The sequence below is a fragment of the Chiroxiphia lanceolata genome, chromosome 18 (assembly GCF_009829145.1).
Source record: "Chiroxiphia lanceolata isolate bChiLan1 chromosome 18, bChiLan1.pri, whole genome shotgun sequence".
Taxonomy (NCBI): domain Eukaryota; kingdom Metazoa; phylum Chordata; class Aves; order Passeriformes; family Pipridae; genus Chiroxiphia; species Chiroxiphia lanceolata.
In genome coordinates, this window is record NC_045654.1 from 10,678,171 (window position 1) to 10,693,319 (window position 15,149).

General features: G+C 40.7%; 1 long non-coding RNA gene across 1 annotated transcript in view; it reads right to left on the reverse strand.

The window, feature by feature from the left end:
• The window catches only part of LOC116795842, a 247,218-nt gene that overhangs the window by 45,483 nt on the left and 186,586 nt on the right, over positions 1–15,149 (reverse strand). The window lies entirely within an intron of this gene.

Below are 15,149 nucleotides of genomic sequence, written 5' to 3' on the forward strand. Positions count from 1 at the left end.
ACACCCAGGAGGCCTCAGGTCACAACCTATTGTGGAGCCAGTGCCAATAGCTGTGGGATGGATACACAGAGTCATCAGTTTAAGGACAGGCAGAGCCAAGAAATAATACATATTGTTAATCATTGTGGCTCATCCTATCTGGGTGACCAAAGACAAACCCCAGCCTGTCAGCAGGGTTAATGCCACACAAAGGGGAGAGTCCACATGCTCTGGGGTACAATTCAAGAAAGTATGTTTAAGTAAGTAAACACAGTGAAGGAGGATCAAATACAGAACAAAACAGGAGGTTTTGTATTGTTTTCCATTAGAACTCCCTTTACCTACATCATCTGTCAGTGTAAAACATGGTCATTTTTCCATAATACTTTAAATAATTGTCTACATCTCTCACTTTCTATTTGGGCACAGGGCTTTACCTGCCCAGAGCGATGCCCACTGATCATGTTTTGTCTCTCATCTTCCAAGTGCAACCTCTTCAGAAACAACGAACCTGGATCTTTCATCACTTTTCCTAAGAGTTTAATTCTATCATCTCAGAGAAACTTTCTGACCACCTGCACCTGAGTGAGAAGCAGGCCCTAATCCTCTTCCACATCCATGAGCTTCCCAGTCAGATTCCCATACAAATACATAAAAATCAAAGAGATTTCTTGTAAGAGGTCAAATCCCTTTCTTCCTCTCATTGTTAAAACAGTGGGCCAGTTGCTTGAAAAATTAATACCACCCTCTCCTCTCTCCTTTTGTTGCCAATAGATCATGTTTTTCCTCAAAACCTGGCTTCAAATACCACCACACGAAAACACTGCACACAGTGTGAACAAATCAGGTCTTCTAAACAAACAAACAAAAAAGTTTCAAACTGTTAAATGGAAAACTCAGCTTCATTCTGCTGTCCTTAAAAATGGTTATTGTGGATGACAGAAATAACTGTCAATGGAAAAAAATTTTATGGGGTAAAATGCTTCAACCTAAATTATTCAGCTAATGTTTATTGCCTCTGCAAAATGGAATAAAGAGCCACGCGATGCTGCTCCGGCTAAAGCAATTTTGCTGCTGTACCTACAGAAGTAGTGTGAAATGTCTCCCCTAAGACAGCACTCAGAACTTCAGATTCTTGGAGAAAGAGCCACTGCAGAGGCACTTGCACAGTAGATTTGAAGAGCTTGATTACACTCTGGTGTACGCTGCTTTTTCACTTTTGGCAGGGAGTTTGGAGCTGTCTGCACGAGCTCAGAATCTGATTTGCACGGTTCTGCTGCTGGTTTTAAACAGTTCCTTGCAACGCTGGTTCGTTCCTGCTGCCGTTTGGAGGTGTTTTCTGCTTTGATGGACAAGATGCTGGGTATGTGCTTCCTCTCAGCAGCATAATTCACAGACTCCTCAGCCTTCTTGGCATATCAAGCGGGAAATGGCTTATTGTGCACTCTGTGTACGTGCGCTAATTTTGGCAACCTTCGCACTCAGCATAAGGAATGTAGGATGCCTTTGGCTATGTGCCCTCCCCAACCCCTAAAAAAAGGCACCTTGTCAGTGGTTAGCAGAGCTGTCAGGGTAGGAAGTTTGCCTCTCAGCTTCTGTTGAAATGGCTTCAGTTGGGAGTGGGCTGACACTGATTTATGGAGGGGTTTTCTACCTGAGTCCTGCTCCCATGTGAGCTGGTTCAGCTCCAAGAAGGTCAGGGAAAATCCTGTTTCTTGCACAATCCAGGATCCACCCAGGCTGGCTCTTTACATTTCTTCTCCTCCACAGCATTTTCTGCTGCTCCCTTCCCGCTGTGTGACACACAGGTGTGCCTCCCCTGTTGTCACACGAGCTCTCTCTAACCAGCTCAGGACAGCAGCTTTCCCGAGGTGCAGAACTTCCTCTCCCACCTACACGACTACTTTTTGCTTAAACAGCAGATGGAACAGTGCTCTGCGGGGAAGGAGGGCTCTGACATAGCTTTAAATCCCACACAGACAATACTGTTTCCTCTCCGGGCTGCCCACCACCAGGAGCTGCCTGGCACTGCCTCTGTGCTCACACAGGCACCCTCCCCCCTCTGTCCTCATTAGGAGTGTGTGGGTGCTGCTCTCCAAGCTTCCCTGGGCCCATTCTGGCAGTTCCACATCGTTAGTGATGCCAACAGGTCTCACAGCACCCTCCTGGCTGTCCCTCTGCCACCACCACGCACAGTGGAGCACAGGGAGAGAACAAAAAGATGCCGATCAAACCCCATGGATGTGATGTCTCAAAAGCTCAGATATCCCTGCAGCTCGCACAGCTACCCTCCAAAGCTCCCTCACACACAAATATATACACGTACATGTGTATATATGGATTAGTTCTTGGATGAACAGTCATCTATAGTGATAAAATGCATTTGACTACCTGATAACGATGAGGATTTAACAGCCCAAGTGTGTGTTAGAGATCCACAGGGCAGGACTCATCTGGAAAATCTTTATCTAAGCTGATCTAAACTCAGAAGTGAAAAATCTGCTGTTGGCAAAAGACCTCATTTTTTTGGAAGTGCTAAGTGTCTGTCATCCATCTGTATTTCTTTGTCACCAGGCATTCCTAAAAATCTTAAGCCAATATGTATTTAATATGCTTCTGTAGAGCAGTCATGGGCCATTTGCCATGGTTTTAGAGCACAGCAATGAGCTATAGATCACATTTTCTGATCCATTAGAAGGGATTTAGCTGTTCAGTCATTACGAACTTTGAAGGGGACAGGTATGGTCAAGTACATTCTCCTCTTTCAAACACCTCTGCTCAGCATTACTAATCAAAGTGCTTACAATCAGAAAATGTTAATATTGGGAACACATATATCACCACAGAACCACTTTCTTTAGTGACTGTTCACATACCATGACACTGTCACAACCTATTTAAAAGTGATGCCGTTTTTTATCCATGCCAGAAATCAGAACTTGTACCAAAAATTGTTTAATTTTAGAAGTAAAGCCACATCAATGAAGGCAGTTTTGTGTAGGTTTTCCCATGTGGATGATGCAGCTTTTCCCCATTGTAACCACAAAATCTACACACATACTGACAAGGTGATAACCTGCAGGATCATAATAAAGATGTCTGAAAACCTGGATCCACTAAATGGGAGATTTTCTACAGTTTTCAACAGCACTAGGATTCACATCATTGTTAGCCTAGATCCTCTCAGGCAAAACAAGTGATTTTGTCACATCAAAAATATGAGCCAAACTTAATATTTGCTACCCAATATACTGGATTTTGTTTTCCCTAATTTTATAAGGAAGAAAAGATCAGCATCACTGTTACGGGATTTTTGAGATTATAACTAAAGAATCCGAGAGAGCAACTAGTACAGTTTTAAAGTTTATATATAAAAGAGAAGCAAAGCTAAAGTTACCTATTTAGGAAAATTTTAAAGTAAAAATTCCACACTCAAAGCCTGAGACAGACAATCATTTTCTCCAGCTGTGGTCAGAGGGTCACTACATTCCTCTTGTTTATTACCAGCTATTTAGCTGAAGAGGTAAATAAATAAGGAAACATGAAAAAGGATGTAACCTACAAAGAACAAATGAAAAATTCTGCATTGAAGATCAACCATTTTTACAAGTGCAGAGTGAAGGATACAGGCTGGTCTCTTTTCTGCAGAAAGAAAAACCCTGAGACTATAGAGAGTCAAAAGCAGAACATGAACCAAAAGTTTGACAAACCACACAGGAAACACAAATAGTAGTTTAGCTCCAAGCCATGTGATTCCCTACTCTCCTCTGACTGCATCGAGCTTTGGAAACTACACTTCAGGTAAAAAGTTGACTCATTCTTGCAGTGAGAAAGATCAAAGTACTAAACTTAGGAGGTGAGGTTGAAAGATCTGGGGCTGTGTAGACTAGAGAAGAGACGGCTAAAAGAAGGGATAACAGCCTTCAAAGTACATAAAAGGCTGCTGCAAAGGAGAAAAGGAATAAGCAGTTTTTGTGTGCTTATTTTAGGGAGGAGCAATAGTAATGGGCCTCATCTGCAACAGGGGAAAATTAACTTAAACATAAGAACGCTCTGTAAAACTAAACCCTGAAATAGACTGTGTGGGGAGATGGGGAATCTCTGCCTTTGAAGTTTTTAAGGGATGTGCCAGGCAAACATCTGACACAAATCATACAGGTATATTTTCTCATGCCCAGGGGTGGGGAGATGAACTCCGGCAGTCTGGGGATTATTTGGGAATCCAGCTGGGAAGCCTGGAAATACTGCACAGACACAAGGACCACCCCAAGGTCCTGCCAGGCTTGGAGGATCACTTCACCATCTCTGTGGGCCTGGACAACAGCCACAGCAGTCCAGCTTTGGGAGAGCCTGCTGCTGGTGCCCCAGGAAGAGGAGGTTGATCAGCCAAACCTTAATGCCTGTCCAGCCTTGCCCTCTGTGACCTGCACACTGATGTGATCAGGGAAAGAAATAGGTCCATCCTCAAATTGGGTCTATCAAATGGAATTGTTGTGGGCAAAGCCAGGAAACAAATTATTCACTGTAGGGTTGCTGCTGATGTGAAAATGGGCTGCAGAAGAGCGTGGGAGGAAGTAGTTTCTTTGCTTAAGGGTGCGAATGTTTCGAGCTTGTCCCCATGGCAGATGTTCTGGTTACAATCCTTCTGGAAAAGATATCACTGAGAACATCTGTAAAGAGTCACCTCCAGGAAAGAGTAAGATCTGTGATGTTAATGTCTACAACACCATTTCTGTGGTGTTGCTTCCCTCCTCCACCATGCCCTGACTGTGAATTTAAATAAATTATACAAGTTGACTTGACAAGGGAGCATTAATGGGGCCATTTGCCACCTGAGAAGTGCATTAACAGGTCATTAATGTGTACCCTGCAGTGTTCTGCTCTTAGGACTCAATAGATATTTCATATTTTTTAAAAGATTATTCCTTTGTTTTTTAAAGCAACCAAAATTTTTTACTTCCATTTTTCTCCCTTCCTCTGCATAACTCTTTAGGTTTTAGGGGAATAACAATTCATTAAAAGAGAATGAAAAAAGGGTTAAATAAGAGCAGCAGCTTTCTGTTATTCTGTGGACATACATAGCAGGAACATGCCAATTCTGTGACCTCATCTCTTCTCACAGGAATATGACACAGTTTCACATAAGCTTCAGTTGAGATATTAATGCCCTTAATTCAGGAGACTGACCAGAAGGAAAGCTGAAATCAGTGAAGCTGAGAGTTCTCCCAGCTCCTAATTATCACACAGAGAGCTGAGGATGCCCTGCACTTCACACAGGTAGGACTGGATGGGGAAAAAGTAACTCAGTGCATGAAACTGTGCCAGGATTAGTCTTTGTATTGAGGAGAAAGTGGACAGTCAGGTTTCCACAGCCCTGCTCTCAGTGCAAATGTTGCTTTTTTGAACACACGAGGCGCTGTTGGGTTGTGCAGTGCTGAAAGGAACAGGAAGAATCAAGAGTTGAATAAAAGCCCTTATTGCAATATCAGAGATGACATCATTTTCCTTTTTTCTTCTCTCTTGTCTATACAAGTTCGGGGATGAAAAAATAAGGTTTTAATACCATCAGAAAATTTGCTGTTCTATGAGAAATGTGTCTTTTGCCAAATGAATGCAGATGTTCATGCCAGGACAGGAGTACTTTGTAATTGGAAAATAGCTGAAAATAGAAAAAAAGAAGTGTATTCCTACCATGCCTTAAATTGCCTGTAATCCTTCAAACACAATCAATTGTATTCAGCTACACCGGAGTCTTTTGCTTGATTACTTCTCAGCCTGACAACAATAGCTGGAATTTCTATAAAGGGAGCAAGTGCTTTTTTAAAGATAATTAGTCCACTTTGATGTGCATTGAGAATTTTTTGGAAGAGGACAGTACCTGTCTAGTTTTCATGCATTCACTGAGCCTAAGAACAAAGAGCAGTAAAAGATACCAAAAACTTTTAAAGCACCTTCTGAGTGCTCTCCTCCAGGAAGTGCACTTGACACTGAGATCTGCTCAGCAAAAGAGGTGCACTGAGGCTGGAAATCAGACAATATTATCCCCCTTGGAATTCTTTCTTTGTGATCACTTGTGAGCTTTATTTCTTATAAATAAATGGAAATGTTGTAAATCACAGGTAAAGACGCTGAAAGTTGGATTTTTCAGCTCCTGAAAACAATGCAAAGGACCCTGATCACAACAGCAAAATGCCTGTGTGCACGAAAGGAGATTCTGAAGCATTAGGTCATAAAGAAAACCAAGGACAGGAAGAGTGATGTAACTAGAATTTCGACAAGTTTCAATTTCAACTTTTATTTGCAGCAGCTTGAGGCCCAGAAAGCAACTCCTCAATGCCAGCAGTAATGCACTGAGCACTGTGAGCATGATGGGAGGTCACAGATCAGGGTAAGGACACATTCACACCCCACCAGGAGCGATGAAAAAATGCGTCAGGTTCTTGCTTTCTAAGAATTTTTGTGGCTCTGTGTTCAGGTACTTCCGGACAGAGGGAGCCAGACTCTCATGAAAATTGAAGTCAGGCCTTCTTAAGATCTTATCTAAATTTAATAACCCAAATGAAACATGCTTCTCCATCCCACTCCATCTGTAAGGCATTATTATTGAGTTTGCAGTGAATAACTGTTTATTATTTTCTTAATTTTCAGCCACAGCACAGTCTATTTTAACGTAGCAACCTTCCAGTGAGTCTGGGCTGCAGAATATGTGACTGTCTTTAAAAATAAAAAGCAAACTAGTAATACAATGAGAGGAGCAAGCCAGCCTGCAGGCTATGGATTACCAAGAGAAAATGTTGATTGAACTGACCGTGCTTGGAAGAGCTTTTAGTTTGAGCTGAAGGAAATGGATGTGGCAATAATCCCATGTTACCTATTGAATGATAATTTCAGAGACATTCTTTGCTGAGTGTTTGAAAAGACAAAATTTAAATTCTAATTTCCAGACGAAGCAAAGGCATTTTTAGCAATTGCCTTTGTGTAATTGCTAGAGTACAAACTGTATGCAGGGGCACAGGACAATGCATCTCATAAAGAGTCGAAGATAAATGACTTAATCTGAGATCTACAACTCTAATTATATACATCTCTCTATCCTAAAGGGGTTTATTTTGCTATAGTTGCTTTTAGAGCCATTAACAAAAGGTTGCATTATATCTCTGTTAGTGTGGGGGCATGTGCAAAGATTGCATATACGCCTAAAGCCTATTTTTGTATTGAATGAGCCCTAAAATGGAATTCAAAATCAGTTTGTTTCTATTACAGTGCTGTGTTCATTACAAGTTACTATTTTTAAAAAGTATTGATAACCACATTTATGCATTGAAATGGTGTATAAGAAAGGAACAGAATTCATATTAAAAAGGTGAATTAGGAAATATTTACAAAGGAGCAAGCAAAGAATGAATCTGGCTACAAATGCATTATCCCCTTAGCAACACAAATCTCAACCTAAGCTTTCCTCAAGCTCAAGTTCTGCTGGCTACAAAAACAAGATTTCCTCTGCTTCCCCACTGAAATTGGAACTCTGACTTCTCCATCCTGGTGGAAATGTGTAAAGATTTATTTGCAAGGATGGGAAATTTCAGTTCAGCTGAGAAGCACAGATCATCATTCCAGGAGGATCCACATTACCAAACACATCTATTGAGCTACGTGATGTAAGAAATTATGGGAAAATATTATTGCTACTCTGAAGTTGGAGTAGCCAAGGATGGCTCAGAGGCATTCAGAGAACTGCCAGTCAACTATGCAAAGTTTGATATTAAAGTGATATCCTCTGCTTCTGCTGACAAAGGTCACAAAATGCACAGGATCAGGTTCTGCATCTATAAAGTGCTCCCTCTATCAAAGCTCCTACAGTTGCATCAAAGTGGAACTCTTGGACAAGTGATTCTTTTGAGGACAGGTTTTTTTAACACTATAGCAGTATAAGAGAAAGCAGATATATTTTCTACCTGTGTTATTTCTTACTCACTGGGTAGATGCATTTCCCATGGCTAAAAAGGGTTGTATATCTTCAAAACAAAAGTTAAAAAGAAAGGGAACACAGGCTAAAAGAAGAAGAACATGCAAACTAGATCTGAAGTCACTCACTCAACAAATTTTCACTACAAATCAGAGATGCAGGGCAAGTTACAAACAAGGTTGATTCCACCAAAGATGTTCTAGCTACTTAAGAGATTAATTGTCCATACCATGTCTTTGATCAAGAAATCCAAAAGTACAGACCAGCTGCACAACCACAGCATAAACAACATTTACTGTAGATAACCCTAGGGCTCCCAGAATAGGTTATAAGCATCAAGCCAGAAGAGAATTACCAAGAACAACAATCAACATAGATTCTTTGTTCTCTTAATCCTTATGGTCTAACTTTGTGTTCTCCAAGCTGCTTGGTCCTTCAAAGCAGAAGAGATAATTGAATTTCAATCGTGTCATGGTCTGATTCAAAATAACCCATAATGGCACTCGTTCCAATATTGCACAGCGCTGACTTTTATTCTGGGTGTAGTGTCTGTTCTTTGCTGTAGGAATTTCCATATGCTCCTTGCCCTGAATTTCAAAGAATAATTTTGCCTAATGAAGTTGAATATTGAGATTTTCCCCCCATGACTTATGGGTGCAATTTGAAAGGGGGGGGAAAAAAGCAACATGTAAATGAAAAGCACGTACGACACTATGTGATGACAAACAGCCCTTGCAATTTGCTTAGCTAGAGCTTGTTCTTCATTCCCAGAGGCACCAGTCACTTTTATCATGAGATGACAGCTGAGTTTTACTCTTAAGATTGTGCAGATTTCTCACCTGACTGGCTCACGGCTGTATTTCAGGTCAGAGAGTAACACAAGCTGGGCTCTATTTTTCTCCTCATGGCCTTTCTCCCCTGTCATTCTTTATGTTGATTTCCCTTTCTCAGTCCCACCAATAAGCTCCATTTCCCCAAATTATTTATTTATATCTTTAAAGTAGATTTCAGAGCAATCCACCTGCCTTCTTTCATGGGGCATCTCGTGCATGGCTCACCCTCCACACCCTAAACACAGCCCCGCTATGCTGAGGGCTGACTGGTGTGTGATCACAAATGCCTGCTTTCTTCTTTCATCACCATATTCATCTGCACATCGTGAGCACTTGGAAGTCACATTTTCTGTGCTACTGTGAGCAGACAATTTGCTGTAGTGTGAGAGTTAATGGACATGGGAGACCATTAGTGACATTTATCGGTAACAATTTATGTAACTTAAAGGGTAGAGCACTGACTGCAGTTCAGAAGTTCAATTATCAGCTCTGCTGCTGGTCTGCACAGTTACCTTGGGCTAGTTGCTGCCATCTGGTATTTCAGTTTTCCACTGTAAATGGACAAATTATGCTTCTTTGTGAAATCCTTAAATCACATGCATCTTGTATATGAAAGACTGGCTGCCTAGAAAACAGTGTCTACTATTTTTAAACATGCTTATAAACATCTGGTAGGGAGATATTCTCCATATCAGTTCAATAGAATAGGATCCATTTCCGAGTCCCTGGCTTTGAGGCAGATTGGTAGCATCATCTCTACCACACTGCTGAGCAATTTTTAATTGGTTGTTGCAGGACTGGAATGATAGTGAGAACAGACTTGAATTTTTTTCTGCCAATCCCCTTTTCCAGGGCTATCAAACCAGCATTGCTCCATTTCACTGCTCTTGCTTAATAAAATAAGTAATAATTAAGTACACAATTCACATCTGCACTGACAGGTCAAAAAATCAGAAAACTTGGATAAACACCAGCCAAACCAGATGGGACATTTAGTTAGCAGAGACTGCATTGAAAAGCTGTATTAAAACTTAAATCACGACGGCTGTTTTTCAGGGCTGGTAAGATCATCCTCAAACACTGCTGCTGTATTTGGCCATGTCAGGTACTGTTAAAATCAGCTTAGAAAATTCAAGGTCCCAAAAGGGATGAGTAGATTGAATCCTCTCCAGAAATTTTGCTTCACTGATTAAAATCTCTGCAAGCTTCACACAGCTCAGGCTCTGCTCAGCAGCTCCCAATATGGAGAACATCTATGCCTTTGAAATCATCTTCATCTAGGAATGTACACCATTTAGGGAGTTTTAGCAATAAAATCCAGGCTCTATCTTACACTTGCAATGCCACTTGTAAGACTTAAGACCATCTCTCCATACTATAGGTTCAGGATCTAGTTTAAGAATGAAAAACATCTCAAATCTGAACATTTCCAAACATATCTTTTACTTGTCAGGTGAGAACATGGTTTTCACATTACCCGTGGCACTTGAATTTATTTATTTATTCCTCAAAATCTTCCTTTGGTAACCTTACCATGTGTAAATTTCATTATTTTCCCTTCTCAAGTTTATCTTCGGGAAACAAAGAAACAATTTTATAAAATAATGGAACAGTTTCCAAAATCTGCTACAATTGGATTGGAATGGAATGTCAAGCCCCTGAGGACCATCCCGTGGTTTTGACCATTAAAGGGGTGAAGGATGAAGTGAAGCATCCTGGAGAAAAGGGTTTTAATATCCTAAGTCATCAGTTGGGCAAGCAGAAGCTCAGCAGATTTTCTCATAGATTCTTACTTGCACTTATGTGATAAATTCATGGATGCACAATGATTTTAATGGAATATCTTAAACTTTCCATAATTTCTTTGGTTTTCCTTACAAAGAAATGACAACTCAAGCAAGAGCCATTTATCAGAAAATTCCTGGCCAATTTTGTATCATATACTGGTGGGGAATTACATGGTAACAAAGCTGAGTTCTCTCAACACCTCTTTAGATTTTTACAAACCTACATACACAGTTAATCACACATAGGAACTGGACACTTCACCTCTGACAAAATGAAACTTCAAGTCTTTGGATGGCTAGCTGGGATTAGGTTGTTAATATTTCCTCTCCCGTTTCCCCCCCTTTCTATATTTTTCCCTGAAAAACAAAGAAAAATAAACCCTGGGCTCCTTTAATCCATTTGAAATGCGTGTTGGCCAAGGAGCAGCATTAGGTTCATCTGTGGAGGCAGCTGCTCGCCCACCCTTCTGTCTGGAGAAGAGATAAATACAGAGGCTCAACAGAATTTTTCATTTTTCCAGTGTTTCTTGCCTACTTAATCAAAATCCAGCCTTGCTGCCAACTGTCAGCAGACTCACGGTTTATAAATGTTGTAGTTCAACAGGCGCTAACGCTGTATGTTATCTTAAAATAATTACAACTTTCATCTTGAGCAAAATCGAGAGGGTTTTTTGTGTGAGGAGGAGCACACTTGCTAATGTTCAGCTTTAGTTTAGTTTTATAACAGTCTGGCGGTTTCAGATGGGGGCTGAGCACTTGTGTTTTGTGTGAAGGTGTTAGAGGATAAAGCTACTGAATTTTCTTTGATGTTATGCTAAGATTCAGAAAACTTGGGCAGCATTTCACATTCTGGAGCCCTGGTGGGGAGGCATGATGTAATAGATTTACAGCTATGTAGTAGAAAATATATAAATGCAGTATTCTCAGGGATTGTCAGAAAGCTTTTTCCTGGGAAAGATCCACCTAATCCAGGTCCATCCTCCCTCAGATCAGAAAACTGCCACATGCAAACAACTAAAAAATACGTTTTTAACTTGAAGCACCATAAAAAGGAAAAAGAAAATCAGAAAGAAAATGATTCCCACCTTTCTGAAAGATAATAATCCTCTCAGATTTAGAAGCAGACCAGCATTTCAGAAATAAAACCTCTTTACTGCACTTTTGTGACCACACCCTTTGTCCTGCTGGGGACCCTTGGCCTCCGTGGGTCCCCACAAACCTGGGGTACGTGGTGTGTGGGTGCACCTGCAGAAGGAAGTCCTGGTAGTGCTGTACAGCAACAGAACTTTCTTTAAATGGTCCCAGCAGGTGAAGGATTGATGCGTTCTCATAAAGGTCTCCTATGGAAACTGGAGGTCTTTGTTTCTCTGACAGAATGGGGTTTGTTTTGCTCCTTCCACTGGATTAACTAACTCCAGAACATCATTCCTCTTAACCAGTATTATTTATGGCATTCACCCTACAGCTGTGAGAGTCAGACACCGCTTCAGGGAAACATTTGGGAGCGTTTGACCCTCCCATGGCTGCACAGACATCCTGCAAACAGAAGTAGCCAAGTCACCCTTAAAACACAAGTTGAAATAATACTTGACAACAGGTTGTCAAGCCTGTACCTTCTGCACCAGGAAACATAAACAAAGAACTCTGGGAAAAGAAGGAATATTGAGAGCAGATTACACAGTCGCTCTCTTCTGAATCTCCCACCTACTTTACCAATTTAACAGCACCAGTACCTGAGCAGAGACTTGACTGTAGCCTTGAGGGGGGATATTTCATTATCTTCTCAGAAAACAACATCTGGCTGCATAATTGGCTGTGGCTGCTGCTCATGGGATTGCAGTGGTTTGGATAAGCAGGACCGGAGAAGGAGTCAGAAGCAGTTTTGATTGGGAAGACAGAACCTGATCCCTTCCAAACAAAGCCAGCTTAAAGGGGAAGAGCCGACCACAAGGTTAAGAAAGAAATTCCTTTGGGATTGGGTTTAATAATATCACACAGAGATTAAAAGTGCTTTATTTTGAGCATGCAATTGAGAACAGCTCTTTTCTAGCAATCCCTGCCTGAACTGAGAGACTTGATTTCCTCTCAGGAAAACTAAACCCCAGGTTTGTCTGCAAAACTTTCAAATACTTAGACTGATTTTTAATTATCTTCATAGGGGATTAACACGGAATTTTAAAGGGAATTTCAACACTAAGACATTAGAATAGGTAAGAAAGGATCAGCTTGTCACTTAACTAAAGGAGCCTGGAAGTAACTTTCCCATATCAAACTGAAAGGACGTAGAAAAATACCTTGTTTGTTTTTATGATGAATTCTGCCACTTATGTAAATTAGAGCAGAGTTCAAGAGATGTGGTATGTCTAAGTGTGAGTAACAGCTGGGGAAAACTGCACAGCAGCTGCCAATATCAATAATTTATTATTAATTGGTTCCACAGCCATTTCTGAAACAGTCATGCCAAGAAGCTGTGCAACAGGATAACAGTATTATAGGGCAGGGTAAAGCCATGCATTTCTGTACTGCTGTCCTAGAATTTCCCCAAATATTTGTGTGTTACCGTGTATGCAGCTGTTTTTCTTTGAGATACAAACGTTATTACAAAATGCAACCAAACAACAACGAAACCGGCAAGAAGACAAAACAAATCCATGAATTTCTGTTCACCACAAGTACAGGAAGACAGACATGGAGGTGGAACACATGCTAACCATAAGTCCTGTGTAGCAATTGCACAAATAGATATGGTTTCTCATCAGAATGAGACGGGGCCTTGCAAACCTCTGCTTGAATTTGTGGGGGCTGAATCCACTTCTGTTTTGATATTGTATGTTATCAATTAATTTGACTGAACTTCCTGGGCAAGTTATTAAGTCCCCATGCCACTTTCTCATTATCTGTAAAATAGGGCTAACAGTATCAGCCCTAGCACTTTACAAAGGAGATCAAGGATTATATAGAACTACGAATAATTCACAAATCCTGGTTGAAAATTGCATGCCAACTTTTTCCTCTTATCTGAAAACCTCCAACCTCCTTCCAGTGTCATTAAAACAAGACTTATTCCAACATATTATTTTATAAAAACAAAATAAGCAGTAAGCATTTAAGATGATTATTTGCCTACAATCCTAGCTTGCCTGCCATTCTCCTTGTTTTCTAAAAGGAATCTATTTTTGAAGGTGACCTGCATTACTGCAGTGTTAATAAAAATGCACTGTGTGTAATCAGTTATTATTTTATCTCTAAGCATATTCAGTCGCTCCAAATGTGTAAGCATTCTCAAGGGGAGCATCACGCCAGTAAGAGAAGACTCTTCTTCAGGAAAAAAGGGGGTCAAATCCTTCCCCAAAGTACTGAGTCCCTAATGATACTGATCTACTTAAACACTCCACATATTTAGATTGTTATAATGTCTTGGACTTTGTCGCATATTTTATGTTTTGCCACAAGAATAACTTACTATAAATGAAGGTGCCTCTGAGATCCCACTGGCCACAGTTCAGGTGAAAATATTTCTCATGAAAAAGAATTTTTTAAAAATAATGCTGAGCTGCTGAAAAACAATTTAATTTTCATGAAAACTGCCCAGCCATGTGCATCCTCGTTTGTTTTTTTTTGCTTTCAGTCATGCTCTCTTGATTCCCAGAAAACTTGAGATTTCTAAAGAAAAGTATCTCATTTTTTTTATGCTTAGTCTTAGGAGCACAATATATGTACAGGATTCCAGGGTTACAGGGAGGACAAACCCTCTGATTTCCAGTAATTCCCAGGAGCAATTTCATGATGGAACCTAAGTAGCTATGGAAACAATCTCTTTTGTTTCCTGTACAATAGTCTACGTTTCTAAAAGCTTCCACAGAGAAGGACACCACTTCCTCACAATGACAGTACCCTTTTCCACTGAGACACAACATGAGGAGTTCAGCTGCTTCACTCCAGAACAGGTGAAACAGTGAATTTCTCACTCTGGAGGAATATACTGGATCTGGGGGGAAAGGCAGGGAGAGGAGGAGTCCAGCTAACAGAGCTCTCAGCCTGAGCTGTGTAAAAGGGATAAGTTCTATTTAGAACTATATTACACTACACAATACCCTGAATTACCTTCTGATTATCTATAAACAGTAATTACATATGGTAACTGTGGTCCTAGCAAATTGAAGTGTGAGGTCCTATAAGGTAGGGAATTGGATATGGAATAGGCCAAGAACGAAAAGAGACAGGTGAAACTCCTTGGTTAAATTTAGATATTCTGTGTAAACTCGGGTAAATCAGTTCATCCTTCCTCCTTTCCAATTTTCACAGAGAAATGGGAATCACACATTGCAAGAGTTGTACAAGGACATGCACAGCTTGGCTCATACTTTCAAGGCACCTAATGAAAGAAAGGTCTACAGCTCATTTCTCAACAATTATCTCTTCCCCTGTGATCACCCAGGATGGCATCAATCCTCTGGGTCATTTCTTGCCTTACTGGGGACTAGAGAGGCCACAAGAAGAAGCCACTGTCTGACACCTTCTCTCTCCACAGCACCCCAAACGTGGCAACAACCCACAAGATTCAAATACAGTTCTCAAAACTAA